This window comes from Botryllus schlosseri, chromosome 4, assembly GCF_051294905.1.
Source record: "Botryllus schlosseri isolate E-star chromosome 4, Bs_hap1, whole genome shotgun sequence".
NCBI classification, from domain to species: domain Eukaryota; kingdom Metazoa; phylum Chordata; class Ascidiacea; order Stolidobranchia; family Styelidae; genus Botryllus; species Botryllus schlosseri.
The window spans coordinates 547,925-561,982 of NC_137239.1; the positions used below are offsets into that span (position 1 = coordinate 547,925).

A 14,058-nucleotide genomic window follows, 5' to 3' on the forward strand; every position below is an offset into this window, starting at 1 on the left:
AGGTTCATCATCGTTCGCAATGCCATGCTGTTTTTGGGCTGACACGAACTAAATTCCAATTTGCGTGGCGGGCGACCTAACTGGCTGCGAATAGACTCTGTGACCAAATACTATTTTATTCATATCCAAATTTATTGACGGCAATAACTCGGCTTCTACTGGTTGGAATTGAACCAAATTTGAAGAACATCGTTTTTATAGACAACTTAATACTTTCATGGGGTGAGCAGAAAAATTTCAAATTTTGCGTTATTTATTTTTATATAATAAATGGAAACTTTCTTCTCCCGTAGCAATGCGGCTACTGGTTGGAATTGAACCAAATTTGGTGTGTAGGTTAAAGTTAGGTAACCTAACAATTTTATCAAGTAGCCAGTACGATTTGAGAAAAAAAGTCATTTTTGAAGACCCCTAATGAACAGGGGTGTATACGAGTTTTGAGCAAACGTTAAAAGGGTGTACCACGTCGAAAAAGGTTGAAGAGCACTGCTCTATCGCATAACGCCAAGACCTCTCATTTTAATAGTAAATGGGTCTCTTTGGACTCTGCCGTTTCAATCACAGTGGAATCCGTCGACATTAAAAGATCTTACTAATCTAATAATCAATTTTGCGCCGTAAAATTGACCTGACAAACATGATGTTGAAAAAAAACAGATTTCAAGCACAAAAACCCAGAAACCCAGGTCATGCTCGAAAAACCCAGATCTGGGTGGAAAACCCAGGAGTGGCATCTCTGTGAGTGGCCCGGTTTTGTTTATGTGTACTACCTACTACGACGACAGGACGAGCTATTGGCGCCTCAAGTGGTTTGTGAATGTCTCCCATTCCCCGTAATGCCATATTCAGCGATAATTTCTCCACGGCCGACTATATGTTCGAATCCCGTAAACTCGTAGACAGTGCCATAATTGATAAGGCTCTATGCGGTAATAATTGAGTGGCCGTTGACAGTCGATGATATCGGTACAGAACTACCCAAACTATTTTCTGTGCATACGCAAACGATGAGAAAACGGATAGCCTAGCCACGGAAAGCGAATGAAAAAGAGCAAATTTAAAATTATCACTTCCGAAAGATCAATATCGTACACTGTTTCGTCGGGCATTAGGCCGAGGTGGATGTTACATTAGGACAGTGGTTCTTAACCTTGCTTCCAGTGCCCCCAAGGGGTGCTGGCGATTTTGAAGGGGGAGGAAACGCTCAGGGGGCGCTGGAGAAAAATGGCTTCGCAGTAGATGATGTGGTGGTAGGACATATCCTTAATGAGTATTCAGAGAAAATTAACACCGAAAACTTCGTTATATATAGCCTTCAAAAGACATACAGGTTTAATTGTCCATGGGCGCCTAAATGACTGGCACCGAATGTTCCTGTCTTGGCAATCTGAACCTCAGAAGGCGAATTCCGTCCGGCAGGAAAAAATTATATGCCAGTGAAAAAATGCCAATTTGAAATCGAGTGCGTTTTTTAGTCTAGTAAGATTGGGCGACAGGGATATATAAAACTAGATATCCCTGTTGGGCGATATCCCTGTTGGGAGATTCTACATTTTTTTGATATAGCAGACAGGAGGTCACGAAATAACATCATGAAACGAAGTCATACCAACGGGTCCGCCCGCCCGAATATGTCTAATTATTAGTTACGGGCCCTACAGTTTCCATGACACCTCACAATGTTCGCTCTACGTTTTACCGAGTCTGCGCACACTCAACAACTCACTGCGCAGACCCTTGGACAACAGTGCGTAACGACTAAAAAAAGGCCATGACGTCGGATTTGTTGTGCCCATCGTAGATTTTCTGAGCACAGAGACCGTGTCAGCACTGCGCACGTGCGCAGCTTAGAGGGTACATGGCTCCTCACTCAGCTCTACCGGTAAATCTGGTAACGTGAGCAGAGAGGACAAGAAATTGATAGCAATATATATGCAATGCCCGATCTTATTGACCGATTTTATAATGAATTATCGAAAATTTTCGCGCTTCGCACTGGCTCGCTGAACAGTACAACTGATTTCGTGGCAAAAGCGAACAACGTGATGGGGGTGGGTGGGCGGTCGGTTTATCACCCTATGGGAGCCCAAGACCCAAGTTTTTTTGGCGCTTCTTCGATATACGCCCCAGATCGAAACAGTGTTCCCCATGAAACCAAGAAATGTTTCACATGAACACAATAAATTTTATAAACGTCAAAATAAATTGTTTTTTGCCTTTGTTGTGGTCTTGTGGAAGGGGGATATTATGGTTGGAGGAGAGGGGGATATTAATGCTGGGGAGGGAGGATTTTAGGGTTGCAGGAGAGGGGGATATTGGAGTTGGAGAGGGCGGATATTGGGGTCCGAGGAATGATGGATATTAGGGTTTGGAAAGGGCGATATTAGGGTTGGAGGAGAGGGGGATATTAGGGTTAGGGAAGGGATATGAGGGTTAGAGGGGTTAGAGAGAGACTATAATATCCCCCAACCCTAATCTTGGGATGCTCTAACCCCAACTTTGACCCTAACACACCTCCAACCCTGATATCCCCCTTCCCCAACACTAATCTTGGAATACCCTAACCCACATCAACCCTCCCCCAACCCTAATATCCCCCCTACCCCCAACCCCAATATCCTCTTCTCGTCCTACCTTAATACCCCCTCCCCAAAACCTAATCTTGGGATACCCCTACCCCAACTTTTACCCTAACCCGCATCCAACCCTAATATCATGAATAAAACAATTTATTTTGACGTTTATAAAATTTGATCGTGTTCATGGGAAACATTGTTTCGATCTGGGGCGTATATCGATTATCGAAGAAGCGCCGTTTTTTTCGGGGGGCCCGACGAAGTGCCGTTTCGTTCCTGCCAACGGGTATACGCCCGAAGATGTATAATTACTATTGAGGGGTCCTACTTTTTCAATCACACATCACTCAGCGCTACCGGTAAATCTGTTTACGTGAGCAGAGCGAGGATAAAAATTGATATCAATATACATGCAATAGGCCTTTTGCAGGACTTCGATCACGTGACTAGATACGCATAGCAACAACAAATTGGTTAGTAAGCTACTTTCTCGCGCACCTGCTTCAGTGCTAAATATCGCATAGTGTACTATTGATTTGGGTGCCTTTATTTTGTACATGCAAGCTAATGAAAAGCTAATGCAGCTAATTAAGCTAATGAAAAGCTAATTAAGCTAATGAAAAGCTAATTAAGCTAATGAAAAGCTAATGAAAAGCTAATTAAGCTAATGAAAAGCTAATTAAGCTAATGAAAAAGTAAGCTATTGAAAAGTAAGCTAATGAAAAGCTAACTAAGCTAATGAAAAGCTAATTCAGCTAATGAAAAGCTAATTAAGCTAATGAAAAGCTAATTAAGCTAATGAAAAGCTAATTAAGCTAATGAAAAGCTAATTAAGCTAATGAAAAAGTAAGCTAATGAAAAGTAAGCTAATGAAAAGCTAATGAAGCTAATGGAAAGCTAATGAAAAAGTAAGCTAATGAAAAGTACGCTAATGAAAAGCTAATGAAGCTAAAAGCTAATGACTCTAATAACTATGCTGTAGCACGGGGGCCTTTCGACCCGCCTGGCGGGAGCAGACCTTTTAACGTGGCCCATGCATTTAAAAGGGGAGTTTGGACTTTGAAAATTTTCGAGCTCGCCTATACTTTAACGTGGGCGACATAACTGCCGCAACTTTGCCGCGTGTCGCCTACCCCAAAACACTTGACCCTATGGCAAACCGGCTATTCTTGCTCGGATCGGTCCCAGATTTCGTGTGAGCCTAGTCGTGGGGGGTGTTTTGCCGAGAATTTTTTTTCGGACTTCAATTTTTTTTATCAATTTCGTTGCCATGTTAATTGTTAAAGGATAGGGAAGTTGGAGTTGGTCGTTTTTTCGATTAAAAAAAAATTTTAATTTTTTTTCTCGATTCTCACTTTTCTGGTATCGTTCGACGCAGCGGACGCAGTACAGTAATCTACCGCTCAAGTACGCACCCGTTTAAGTTCGCATCCCAGATAAGTACGCAAAAATTCTTCACAATTTCTGGGTTCAGCTATTTCAACAGCAAGCACCATAACTGAATGTCAGGAAAACACTGCTTGAACATATCGTGCAAAGTCATTTAATGCATATTTTGCATTCTTTGTTGCTTGACTTCCAATGTCACCTGTCTCAGTTTTCGCTGAATGCAATTAAATGTGCTTTTGAGGTTATCATAAGCATCTCCTGCTTGATCTTGTAAGGCAGGACACAACAAATGATCCTCAACTTCAAACACTTTATTATGAAGTTGTGCAAAGCCATGAAAAACGATGCTGTTTTCGACAGGTGCAGAATCGTTGCTTACGCTAGCCTCGTCGTCGGTGTCATCATTTTCAGTCTGCATCGGCCAAGAATTTTTTTTTTAATTTTCCAAAACTTTCGGCTTCGTCTCGTTGCGGCACTTCCAACGAGGGGTCGAGCTTGGGGCTGGGCATCACAGGAGCCGAGCTATAACACGAAACGTCGTATCTCGGCTCCTGTGCGTCGTAAAGCTAAGCGACTAGTCGATTCGAGCTCCTGATCACAGAACGAGGATAAAAATCTGAAATATTTCTGCGACCTCCTAAAGCCACGCCGAGGGTACCGGCGTGTTCTACGTGTACTGCGTCCGCTGCGTCGAACGATACCAGAAAAGTGGGGATCGAGAAAAAAATTTAGTTTTTTTTTATCGAAAAAACGACCAACTCCAACTTCCCTGTCCTTTAACATGGCAACGAAATTGAAAAAAAATTGAAGTCCGAAAAAATTTTCGGAAAATTTTTTAAAAAATTTCTCGACCAAACACCCCTCATGACTAGGCTCACACGAAATCTGGGACCGATCCGAGCAAGTATAGCCGGTTTGCCATAGGGCCGCGTGTTTTAAGGTAGGCGACGCGCGGCAAAGTTGCGGCAGTTATATCGCCCACGTTAAAGTATAGGCGAGCTCGAAAATTTTCAAAGTCCAAACTCCCCTTTGAAATGCATGGGCCAGGGCCACGTTACAAGGTCTGCTCCCGCCAGGCGGGTCGAAAGGCCCCCGTGCTACAGCATATAGTTATTAGAGTCACTAGCTTTTAGCTTCATTAGCTTTTCATTAGCGTACTTTTCATTAGCTTACTTTTTCATTAGCTTTCCATTAGCTTCATTAGCTTTTCATTAGCTTACTTTTCATTAGCTTACTTTTTCATTAGCTTTCCATTAGCTTCATTAGCTTTTCATTAGCTTACTTTTCATTAGCTTACTTTTTCATTAGCTTAATTAGCTTTTCATTAGTTTAATTAGCTTTTCATTAGCTTTTCATTAGCTTAATTAGCTTTTCATTAGCTTACTTTTCATTAGCTTACTTTTTCATTAGCTTAATTAGCTTTTCATTAGCTTAATTAGCTTTTCATTAGCTTTTCATTAGCTTAATTAGCTTTTCATTAGCTGAATTAGCTTTTCATTAGCTTCATTAGCTTTTCATTAGCTTTTCATTAGCCTAATTAGCTTTTCATTAGCTTAATTAGCTGCATTAGCTTTTCATTAGCTTGCATGTACAAAATAAAGGCACCCATTGATTTCTGGTTGTAAACGTTTCGGAAATTTGTTGTAGAAGTCATCAGAGATTTACCTATGCTAGATGTCATTCCTGTACAAAGCATATAGAATGATATCGTTAGAATTACGCAGAAATCCGTCGTTAACGTATAGCCGTATTTCGGATACAGTATATTATCGTTTTCGGGCTGTAAACGTTTTATATAAAACGCAAGTGTCATGGAAATGCTCAAGGATTCAAATATGTTGGATATCTTTGATTCATGAACTATGTAAATTCCTTGCGTCAAAATGATCGACATTGTAGCCGTTATTTGGTAGTCAACTATGATTTTATGACACAAAATTCGACATTGCAGGACATTGACTGCGTGATATTTATTGCAGCATTAAGTTAGGTGTGGGTAGTATACTATACTTATACTAGGGTTACCATATTTTCGTGAAGCAAATTCCGGACACTCATTAGCGCCCACTAGCGGATTTTAAAATGAGGTGTAACACATTGACCGTCAATATGACGTCACACTAGCAAAGCATTGCCCATCGACCGTATACACCAGTGGTTCTTAACCTTTTTTCCTCCAGCGCCCCCTTTCAAAAATTATCGTGCTCCAGCGCCCCCCCTCCAACTTCATAATGTAAGGAATGTAATAAAGACAATGAGTAAGAGGAAGGGCCGTAACAGCACTTCGTCAACCCCCTAAAAACTATTGCCTTGCGCACCCATAGCGTGATAAACCGAACTTCTGAGGGCTTCGCCCCCACGAACCCCCTATCGTGATTTCGATGGTCAGCAAAGTTTGTGTGGCCTGGTCGCCCTAGGTACCAAAATTTTCTATAATGCATGAATGAATAGGTGATAATTACATATATAAGTCGCGATAAACTGAGTGAGCTGTTGTATAGGAAGATAAAGGGCACGTAATTAATAATTAAACATATTCGGGCGTGCCCGCAGGTACAATTACTCGTTACCAGGGCCGTAACAGCACTTCGTCAGCCCCCCCCCCAAACAAAAAACGTTGGTCCTGGGCTCCCATCGGGTGATAAACCAAGCTTCCGGGGAACTTCACTCCCAGACCCACATTAGGCTGTCCTTTATTTGCTGAAAGTCTATTAGGTATCTACATTGGGTGTCCATTTACTGAGGCAGCTATTCCCGCCTAGTCGCGCGAAGCGCGAAAAATTTCACTAATTAATGATTGAATTGGTCAATATCATCGGGAATTGCATGTAAATTGAGATTAATTTTTATCCTCTCTCTGCTCACGTAAACACATTTACCGGTAGAGCTGAGTGAGGTGCAATGTTCCCTCTGGTCTCTGCGGTCTCTGCGCACAGAAAATCTACGTTGCGCACAACAAATCCGAAGTTATTACCTTTTTTAGTCGATACGCACTGTTGTCCATGGGTCATCGCAGTGAGTTGTGGAGTGTGCGCAGACTCATCAAAACTTAAAGCGAACATTGTGAGGTTTCTTGGAAACTGTAGGGCCCGCTACTAATAATTAAACATATTCGGGCGGGCGAACCCGTTGGTACGACTTCGTTGCATGATGTTATTTCGTGACCCCCTGTCTGCAATATCAAAAAATATAGAATCGCTCAACGGGGATATCGCCCAACAGGAATATCCCTGTCGCCCAATCGTACTAAACTAAAAGATTGGTATTTCTTCACTGACATACGTCTTCTGGGGTTCAGATTGCCAAGACAGGGACATTCGGCGTCAGTCATTTAGGCGCCCATGGACAATTAAACCTGTATGTATTTTGAAGGCTGTATGTAACGAAGTTTTCGGTGTTAATTTGCTCTGAATACTCATTAAGGATATGTCCTATCACCACATCATCTACTGCGAAGCCATTTTTTCCAGCGCCCCCCATACCGCCCCCCTGAGCCCAGCGCCCCCCATATCGCCCCCTGAGCGTTTCCGCTCCCCTTAAAAATCCCCAGCGCCCCCCAGGGGGCGCTGGGGGCAAGGTTAAGAACCACTGGTATACACCATACACTATATACAGGTACGGAGTGGAACATAGGTCATGAATTGGGCCATCTGTAATGTGAGCTCTGGTGATTGCTACTTGCTAGGGTCTGCAATAGATTCTCATTTTTTCCGTCCAAAAAGCACTGATCTTGGGCCCACCATAGGGTAGTCGATGTAACTTGTTGGGCACTTACTATATGCATTTGGCTGTTAAATTTTATGTATGAAATCTGTCAATAATATTGATTCTTCCATATATTAGGCCACTATAAAATGCACCAGCAGGTTGCACATCCGGTGATATCCAACCTTCCATGGTCGTGACTTCATTTCCCACTTGAAAATGTTCCGTGGCAAAGCTCAAAACTTGATAAGCTGATTACTAAAACAATCCAGTTTGCTCAAACTTACTCACGGCCTAGGAAGCTGATTACGTCCAACATCATCGCGATCTCCAGATAAAGGCGAACGACCCCAAGATTTGGAACCGCTGTCTGCGACTAAAGCATCCGATCGGCCTTAACCAACTCTAGGAATATTCCGTTATAGCTTATAATTGCTATTACAATCTGACTTATATCAGTCAGTGATGGATTTTATATTTATTTTGATTGCATTTTGGCGAGGATGGTGCCTGGTGCCCATACTAATATCAATATACGTTGCATTACCTCGCGCGCGGCGCGAAGAACGATTTTGAATTGCATAAATCTGCTTGAAAATAATATTGCTTACGTTGATTTACGAAAAACCTTTGAGCCTGCTTCAAGCCGTCAAAATTCCGGACATTTAGGCATATTTTAGAAATTCCTCCCGGACGCAGATTTTTCATTGAAATTCCGGACGTATGGCAACCCTATACTATACTATAGTTGTATTGTAGTGGTAGTTGGTAATCATTGCAGCATTTTGATGATTGATATCGATTGCAATATATATAGGATACTGCTATTTTTAAGCCTAGAGACAATGACTGCCAGTACCAGTACGTTGATGTGTTAGGAATTCATGTAATGTGCCACATGCCATATATATATTAAACATCCTATGCTATTGTATGGCTTCTCAGTTAAACAATTCAAAATATTTAGACCTCTACACCTATATTACAAGTTATTGATCATTCTGTCATGCTGCCAAGTGCCACTACCCGAAGAAAAATGATCATCAGCTCCAATTGAGGGTGCAACAAACTGTCCCGAGGCCTGGATTACTTGATTGATTGCCTGGATTGGATTACTTCACTCTTTGGCACAGTGCAAATATCTTGAGTTTCAAGACATGGCTATACCACATGTATACGAATTAATGATCTGATGGATTATCCCAAGAGAGCCGAACATAGGCAACTAAGAAATTGATGATGCCCTCGTCAAGAATTCAGCCTGGAGCCAATTATTATCACCACATAAAATTCGGTCATGCGGTAGAAGGCAGCGTGGTTTCATGCCAACAGAAAATGTCAGCAGATGATCTGACCACTGACTAACTGTCCTGAACTTCTTTCCCGATGTTGATGGCTGCTTTGAAAATGATATTTCATTTGTGTACAGCAAGACAAGCGCTCTTCCGTAGATGCTATGAATCTGTCTAGACAAGTGGCTATGGAGGTAGAGGATAATACATAGGCATAAGAGTCTCGGCAGCTATTGAACTTGATAAGGTTAACATACATTTTTCTTCAACTATTTCTTATCCTCTGGGTATCGAATGCACAAAAATTAATAAATTGCACTTCTTTCCAAGTTTATTTGTAAATTCAATGAATCAAAGAATATCATAGGTTCAGAATATTACGGAGTCAATGCAAAAGAAACAATGTTCGTCGTCTTTAAGAGGATGTTTCTGAGTTGGTTGAACCAATACACGGAGGGGGTCAGCAACGAAGTACTATTCTACCTGAGTACTATCGTCATTATGAGTTTAGGCTACTTCCACTTCTACTTGACACTTTTTAGGTAGTACTTTTTGTCAGGTTTGGGGTTTTGTCAACTAGAAAGTGGCTTTGGCGCATGATTGCATCCCATTCAAGCGTGAGGTTGTCATAACAACTGGGCAAAATAGCCACAGTACCACGGTAACTAACTTAATTTTTGAAAATTGCACCAATTTGTGGTGTCATCACCATTTTGCGTTGATCAAGAAGATGCAACATGCAGTGTTTACAGTTGTCATGTGGCATTAGTTTCTAAAACTAAGTGACCCTCAACCAAATCTACTTCATGTAACGAATTTCTTGACTGCTTTTCACAAATTCATTTCTACTTCCACTTGAAGTACTTTGGACATGTCCTTGAAGTAATTAGTGCTACTTGTACTGGAGTATAAATTAAGGCATTACTTCTACTCGGTTCCCAACAATGACCACCTCTGGGGAAAGGATGACCGATCTTGTCACTGCGTTTGAGCTGCTTTAAGAGTTATTTGATAGTTACTTCCCTTAGTTCGCTAAATAGCGCACATATGTGACATCAACTATTTATCAAAATCGCGCGTGATTTACCAAATCCACTTCAATCGCAGTTGCGAAGTAGTGCTAATAAGATCGGCATTGTATAAGGCAACAATAAAGTGCACTGCTTTGCTTAGTCTTGATGGCAGGTTCTCCCAAAAGATACTTCTGATGTGTTCAGCGACATTTGTTTTATAGCAGAACGCCAGCACCCAAACCAGCAGACAGTATATCCTGATCCTTGCGGGTCCCGGCTGCTTCAGTCATATCTTTCATCCAAAATCAGGCTCCACAACAGACAAGTAGTAATGCTTGAACTAACAAATACTCTTACCAGAATATAAACCAATAGCTTTACTTCAAATGCATAAATTTAAGTACATATGATCAGAGTTGAGTACCGTAATACGACTACGTTACCGATGGATTTCTACGTAATTCTGACGATATCATTATTAATGCTTTGTACATGTTTGACATCTAGCGTAGGCGAATCTCTGATGACTTCTACAACAAATTTCCGAAACGTTTACAACCAGAAATCAACAGTACACTATGCGATATTTAGCACTGAAGCAGGTGCGCGAGAAAGTAGCTTGCTAACCAATTTGTGGTTGCTATGCGTATCTAGTCACGTGATCGAAGTCCTGCAAAAGGCCTATTTCCGATCATATTGACCAATTCAATCATTAATTATTGAAATTTTTCGCGCTTCGCGCGTCTAGGCGAGAATAGCTGGCTCAGTAAATGGACACCCAATGTAGATGACTATAGTATCAGCAAATAGCGGATAGCCGAAGGGGGGTATGGGGGTGAAGCCACCCGGAAGTTTGGTTTATTACCTGATGGGGGGCCCAAGACCAACGTTTTTTTGGGGGGGGGGGCTGACGAAGTGCTGTTACGGCCTGGTAACGAATTAATTGTACCTACGAACACGCCCGAATATGTTTAATTATTATTTACTTGCCCTTTATTTTCCAATACAACAGCTCACTCAGCGCTACTGGTAAATCTGATTACGTGGGCTGAGAGGATAAAAAGTTTATAGCGACTTATATATGTAATTACCACCAATTCATTCATGCATTATAGAAATGGTACCTAGGGCGACCAGGCCACACAAACTTTGCTGACCATCGAAATCACGCTACCGGGATCTTGGGGGCGAAGCCCTCAGAAGTTTATCACGCTATGGGTGCGCAAGGCAATCGTTTTTAAGGGGGTTGACGAAGTGCTGTTACGGCCCTCCCTCTTACTCATTGCCTTTATCACATTCCTTACAATATGAGGTTGGGGGGCGCTGGAGCACGATAATTTTTGAAAGGGGGCGCTGGAGTAAAAAAAGGTTAAGAACCACTGCATTAGAAGATTGTACTTATTTGTTTTGACATCTTCCTTTCTGTTCACTAGGCTACATCGCATTGCCTTATATCCCGTTGTACGTTTTGCGTCTTACGCAGATAAAAATAATAGAACCGCCTTGGTCAACAACTGCGCTATCCCTGGTCGTAGCTATGAGAATAATCCGCGTATCAATACGTCGCTGGAGACGTAAGCTAGCAGCTGTCTCAACTTCAACCGAAGTTGCTGGAGCAATTTACAATATAGCCGAGATCTGCGAGAATCATTTTGAGGAGTTTGATATCATTCAGCTGAAAACCAGAAAGCAACTTAAAATGGGAGCTCTGCCTAAGCTAAATTGATTGCCTTAAAGATATAGCATATTCATAAAAGTATGCGTGGTATCTCTCACTCAGATCAAGAAACCAATGCACCAAACGATTCCGATTGATATGTTTATTCATATAAAAACAAAGGAAGATCCATTTTCCAATAAAAGAGTTGCCAGTGACAGAGAGGCACAAACATATTCCAGATTTGGTTCAATCAGCTACGAATTTGAACAGCAAAATTTGGGGTATATCAGGCCTAATGGTCTGATATCACAAGTAGATATGCCATCTGTACCAATGTCACAGAACACAGCATTCAAGCGCCTGACAAGTGGAACAACAAGATTTAAATCCAATTCCTCAAGCCGTGGCCTAAACTTGGAAATAGAATGACGATTGTGGTAAGCAATCTTCAAAATGTCAATTACTCGATTGATGTCGATGCTCAGTTGGTGACGGAAGTTTATGCACTTTCCCATGCTTCTTGAGTTCCCTCACGGTGGGGAATATGCCACAAACGCCACAACTGATTCCACTTCACTCATCCATTCCTTCAAAGCATTGGGAAATTCCTCCTGGTCGATTGATTCCCAATCCTCCCACTATGATTTTTCGGCCATAACTATCACGTTTAGTATAGGTTATAATGGAATCAAAACTTCTGTGCAAACACAACATTCAGAACTTTATTTCCGTTGCGCTACTCAAATAATAATTACAATACCGGCTCGGTACAAGAAGATGGCTCACTGGTTCTAGATAATATCACAGCAATGTCCGCTAGCAGATATAATCGAAGGAGGCAACAGCTATACGATCAACAACTTTGAATGCGGTAATAATCACTTCTTTTTTCTCGTCGGTAAGTTAAAATACATGGCAGATTCACGAGATTAAATGCAAGTCATTCACGCATGTATCCAAGATCAGCCTACACTTATACGACCGTATTAAGACATTGAATTTGTATGACATTCCTTTATAACTATTCAACCTCCTCTATGCCGACCCTCTTCCATCGAGAAATATGCGTTATTATCAACAACTTCTCCAACTTTCACCATCTAAATTCCACACGAGATTGATAGTCGTGCTCGTAACAATGCGTTGTTCACTACGCAAAGCGGAGCGAAGTTGAAAGTTATTGCGCGCAGTGTAAATAGTGCTGTTAAATTATTATTATGAGTATTTCTGTGTGAATATGCACTAGTACTATTACAATATCAAATAATAAAAGTATTAGCTGCAATAATACCATAAATATATATTTTAACAAGATAGTTACTGCAGAATCACGCCAACAAAATATGTGGCGGATGAATATCAATGGGGCATTTAAATCAGTCGTCACTCCATACTACAATCTCCATAGTAAAACGTATTGTGAATCGATACCGGTAACCCTAAAAATTTAGCGAGCGCGGTATTTTACGTCATACTGGTCGTGCTGGATGCGTTTGTAACGCCATAATTGGTTATCCGGAGTTAAGAATGAGTTTTTGTGAGCAACACGCAATATAATTTGCGATACATACATTCCAGAGCAGTTTACTGGTTACGGTAATTGCGCATGTGTCTCCGTAAATAGATAGACTGTCCTCCATGTTGGGCTTACCATACGTCCTCTTTTAAGAGGATTTGTCCTCTTTTTTGACTTTTTTGAAAGTGTCCTCGGAGGACGCCCTTTTGTCCTCTTTTTTGAGATTTCGTCCTCATTTTTGAAAATTAAGGTCAGATTTAGATCAAATTGCGAGCGATATGCCGCAAATTAGCCGAGAAGTGACGCTCCGGCGGGTATTTCGGAGGGAAAAGCGGTGATTTTAGCTCTGAGCGTAAAGAAGAACTTTTTTTTTTTTTAGTCATTCACCTAGCAATGTGGAGAGTAAAACGTTATTTTGAGCTGTGAGCGAAAGTGATGACCTTTTTTTTTTTTTTTTAGTCAACCGATCACGAAGTGGGAAAAATTTACCGGTTTTTGAGAATTCTTCTCCAGTTTTGCATGTCGGAAATTTCTGAAAAAGTGTCCTCTTTTTACATTTCCAAAATATGGTAAGCCTACTGTATGTAGTGTTTAACAAATGGGGCTATTCCCCACCAGCATAGGTGTATGGGAGGAAAAACTTTTGGGGATGCGAATTTTTTTTTCCCGAATAGACAGTGAGCGACGAAAGTAGTTATAATAGGGTTACCATACGTCCTCTTTTAAGAGGATTTGTCCTCTTTTTTGCCTTTTTTGAAATTGTCCTCGGAGGAAATTTAGGTCAGATTTAGAACAAATTGCGAGTGATATGCCGTAAATTAGCACAGAACTGACGCTCCAGCGGGTATTTTTTTTTAGTCATCCACCTAGCGATGCGGGAAGAAAAATGGTATTTTGAGCAGTGAGC

The 14,058-nt window shown here is 41.3% G+C and overlaps 1 long non-coding RNA gene across 1 annotated transcript; it reads right to left on the minus strand.

Annotated features, from left to right (window-relative positions):
- Nucleotides 1-8,909: 8,909 nt before the first annotated feature.
- On the minus strand, nucleotides 8,910-10,794 carry LOC145436812 (uncharacterized). The gene is made up of 2 exons (XR_013914416.1): nucleotides 10,211-10,794; nucleotides 8,910-10,166 (listed from the first exon to the last, which is right to left on the minus strand). It is a non-coding gene; the product is annotated as an uncharacterized LOC145436812 (long non-coding RNA).
- Between the last annotated feature and the right edge of the window lie 3,264 nt (nucleotides 10,795-14,058).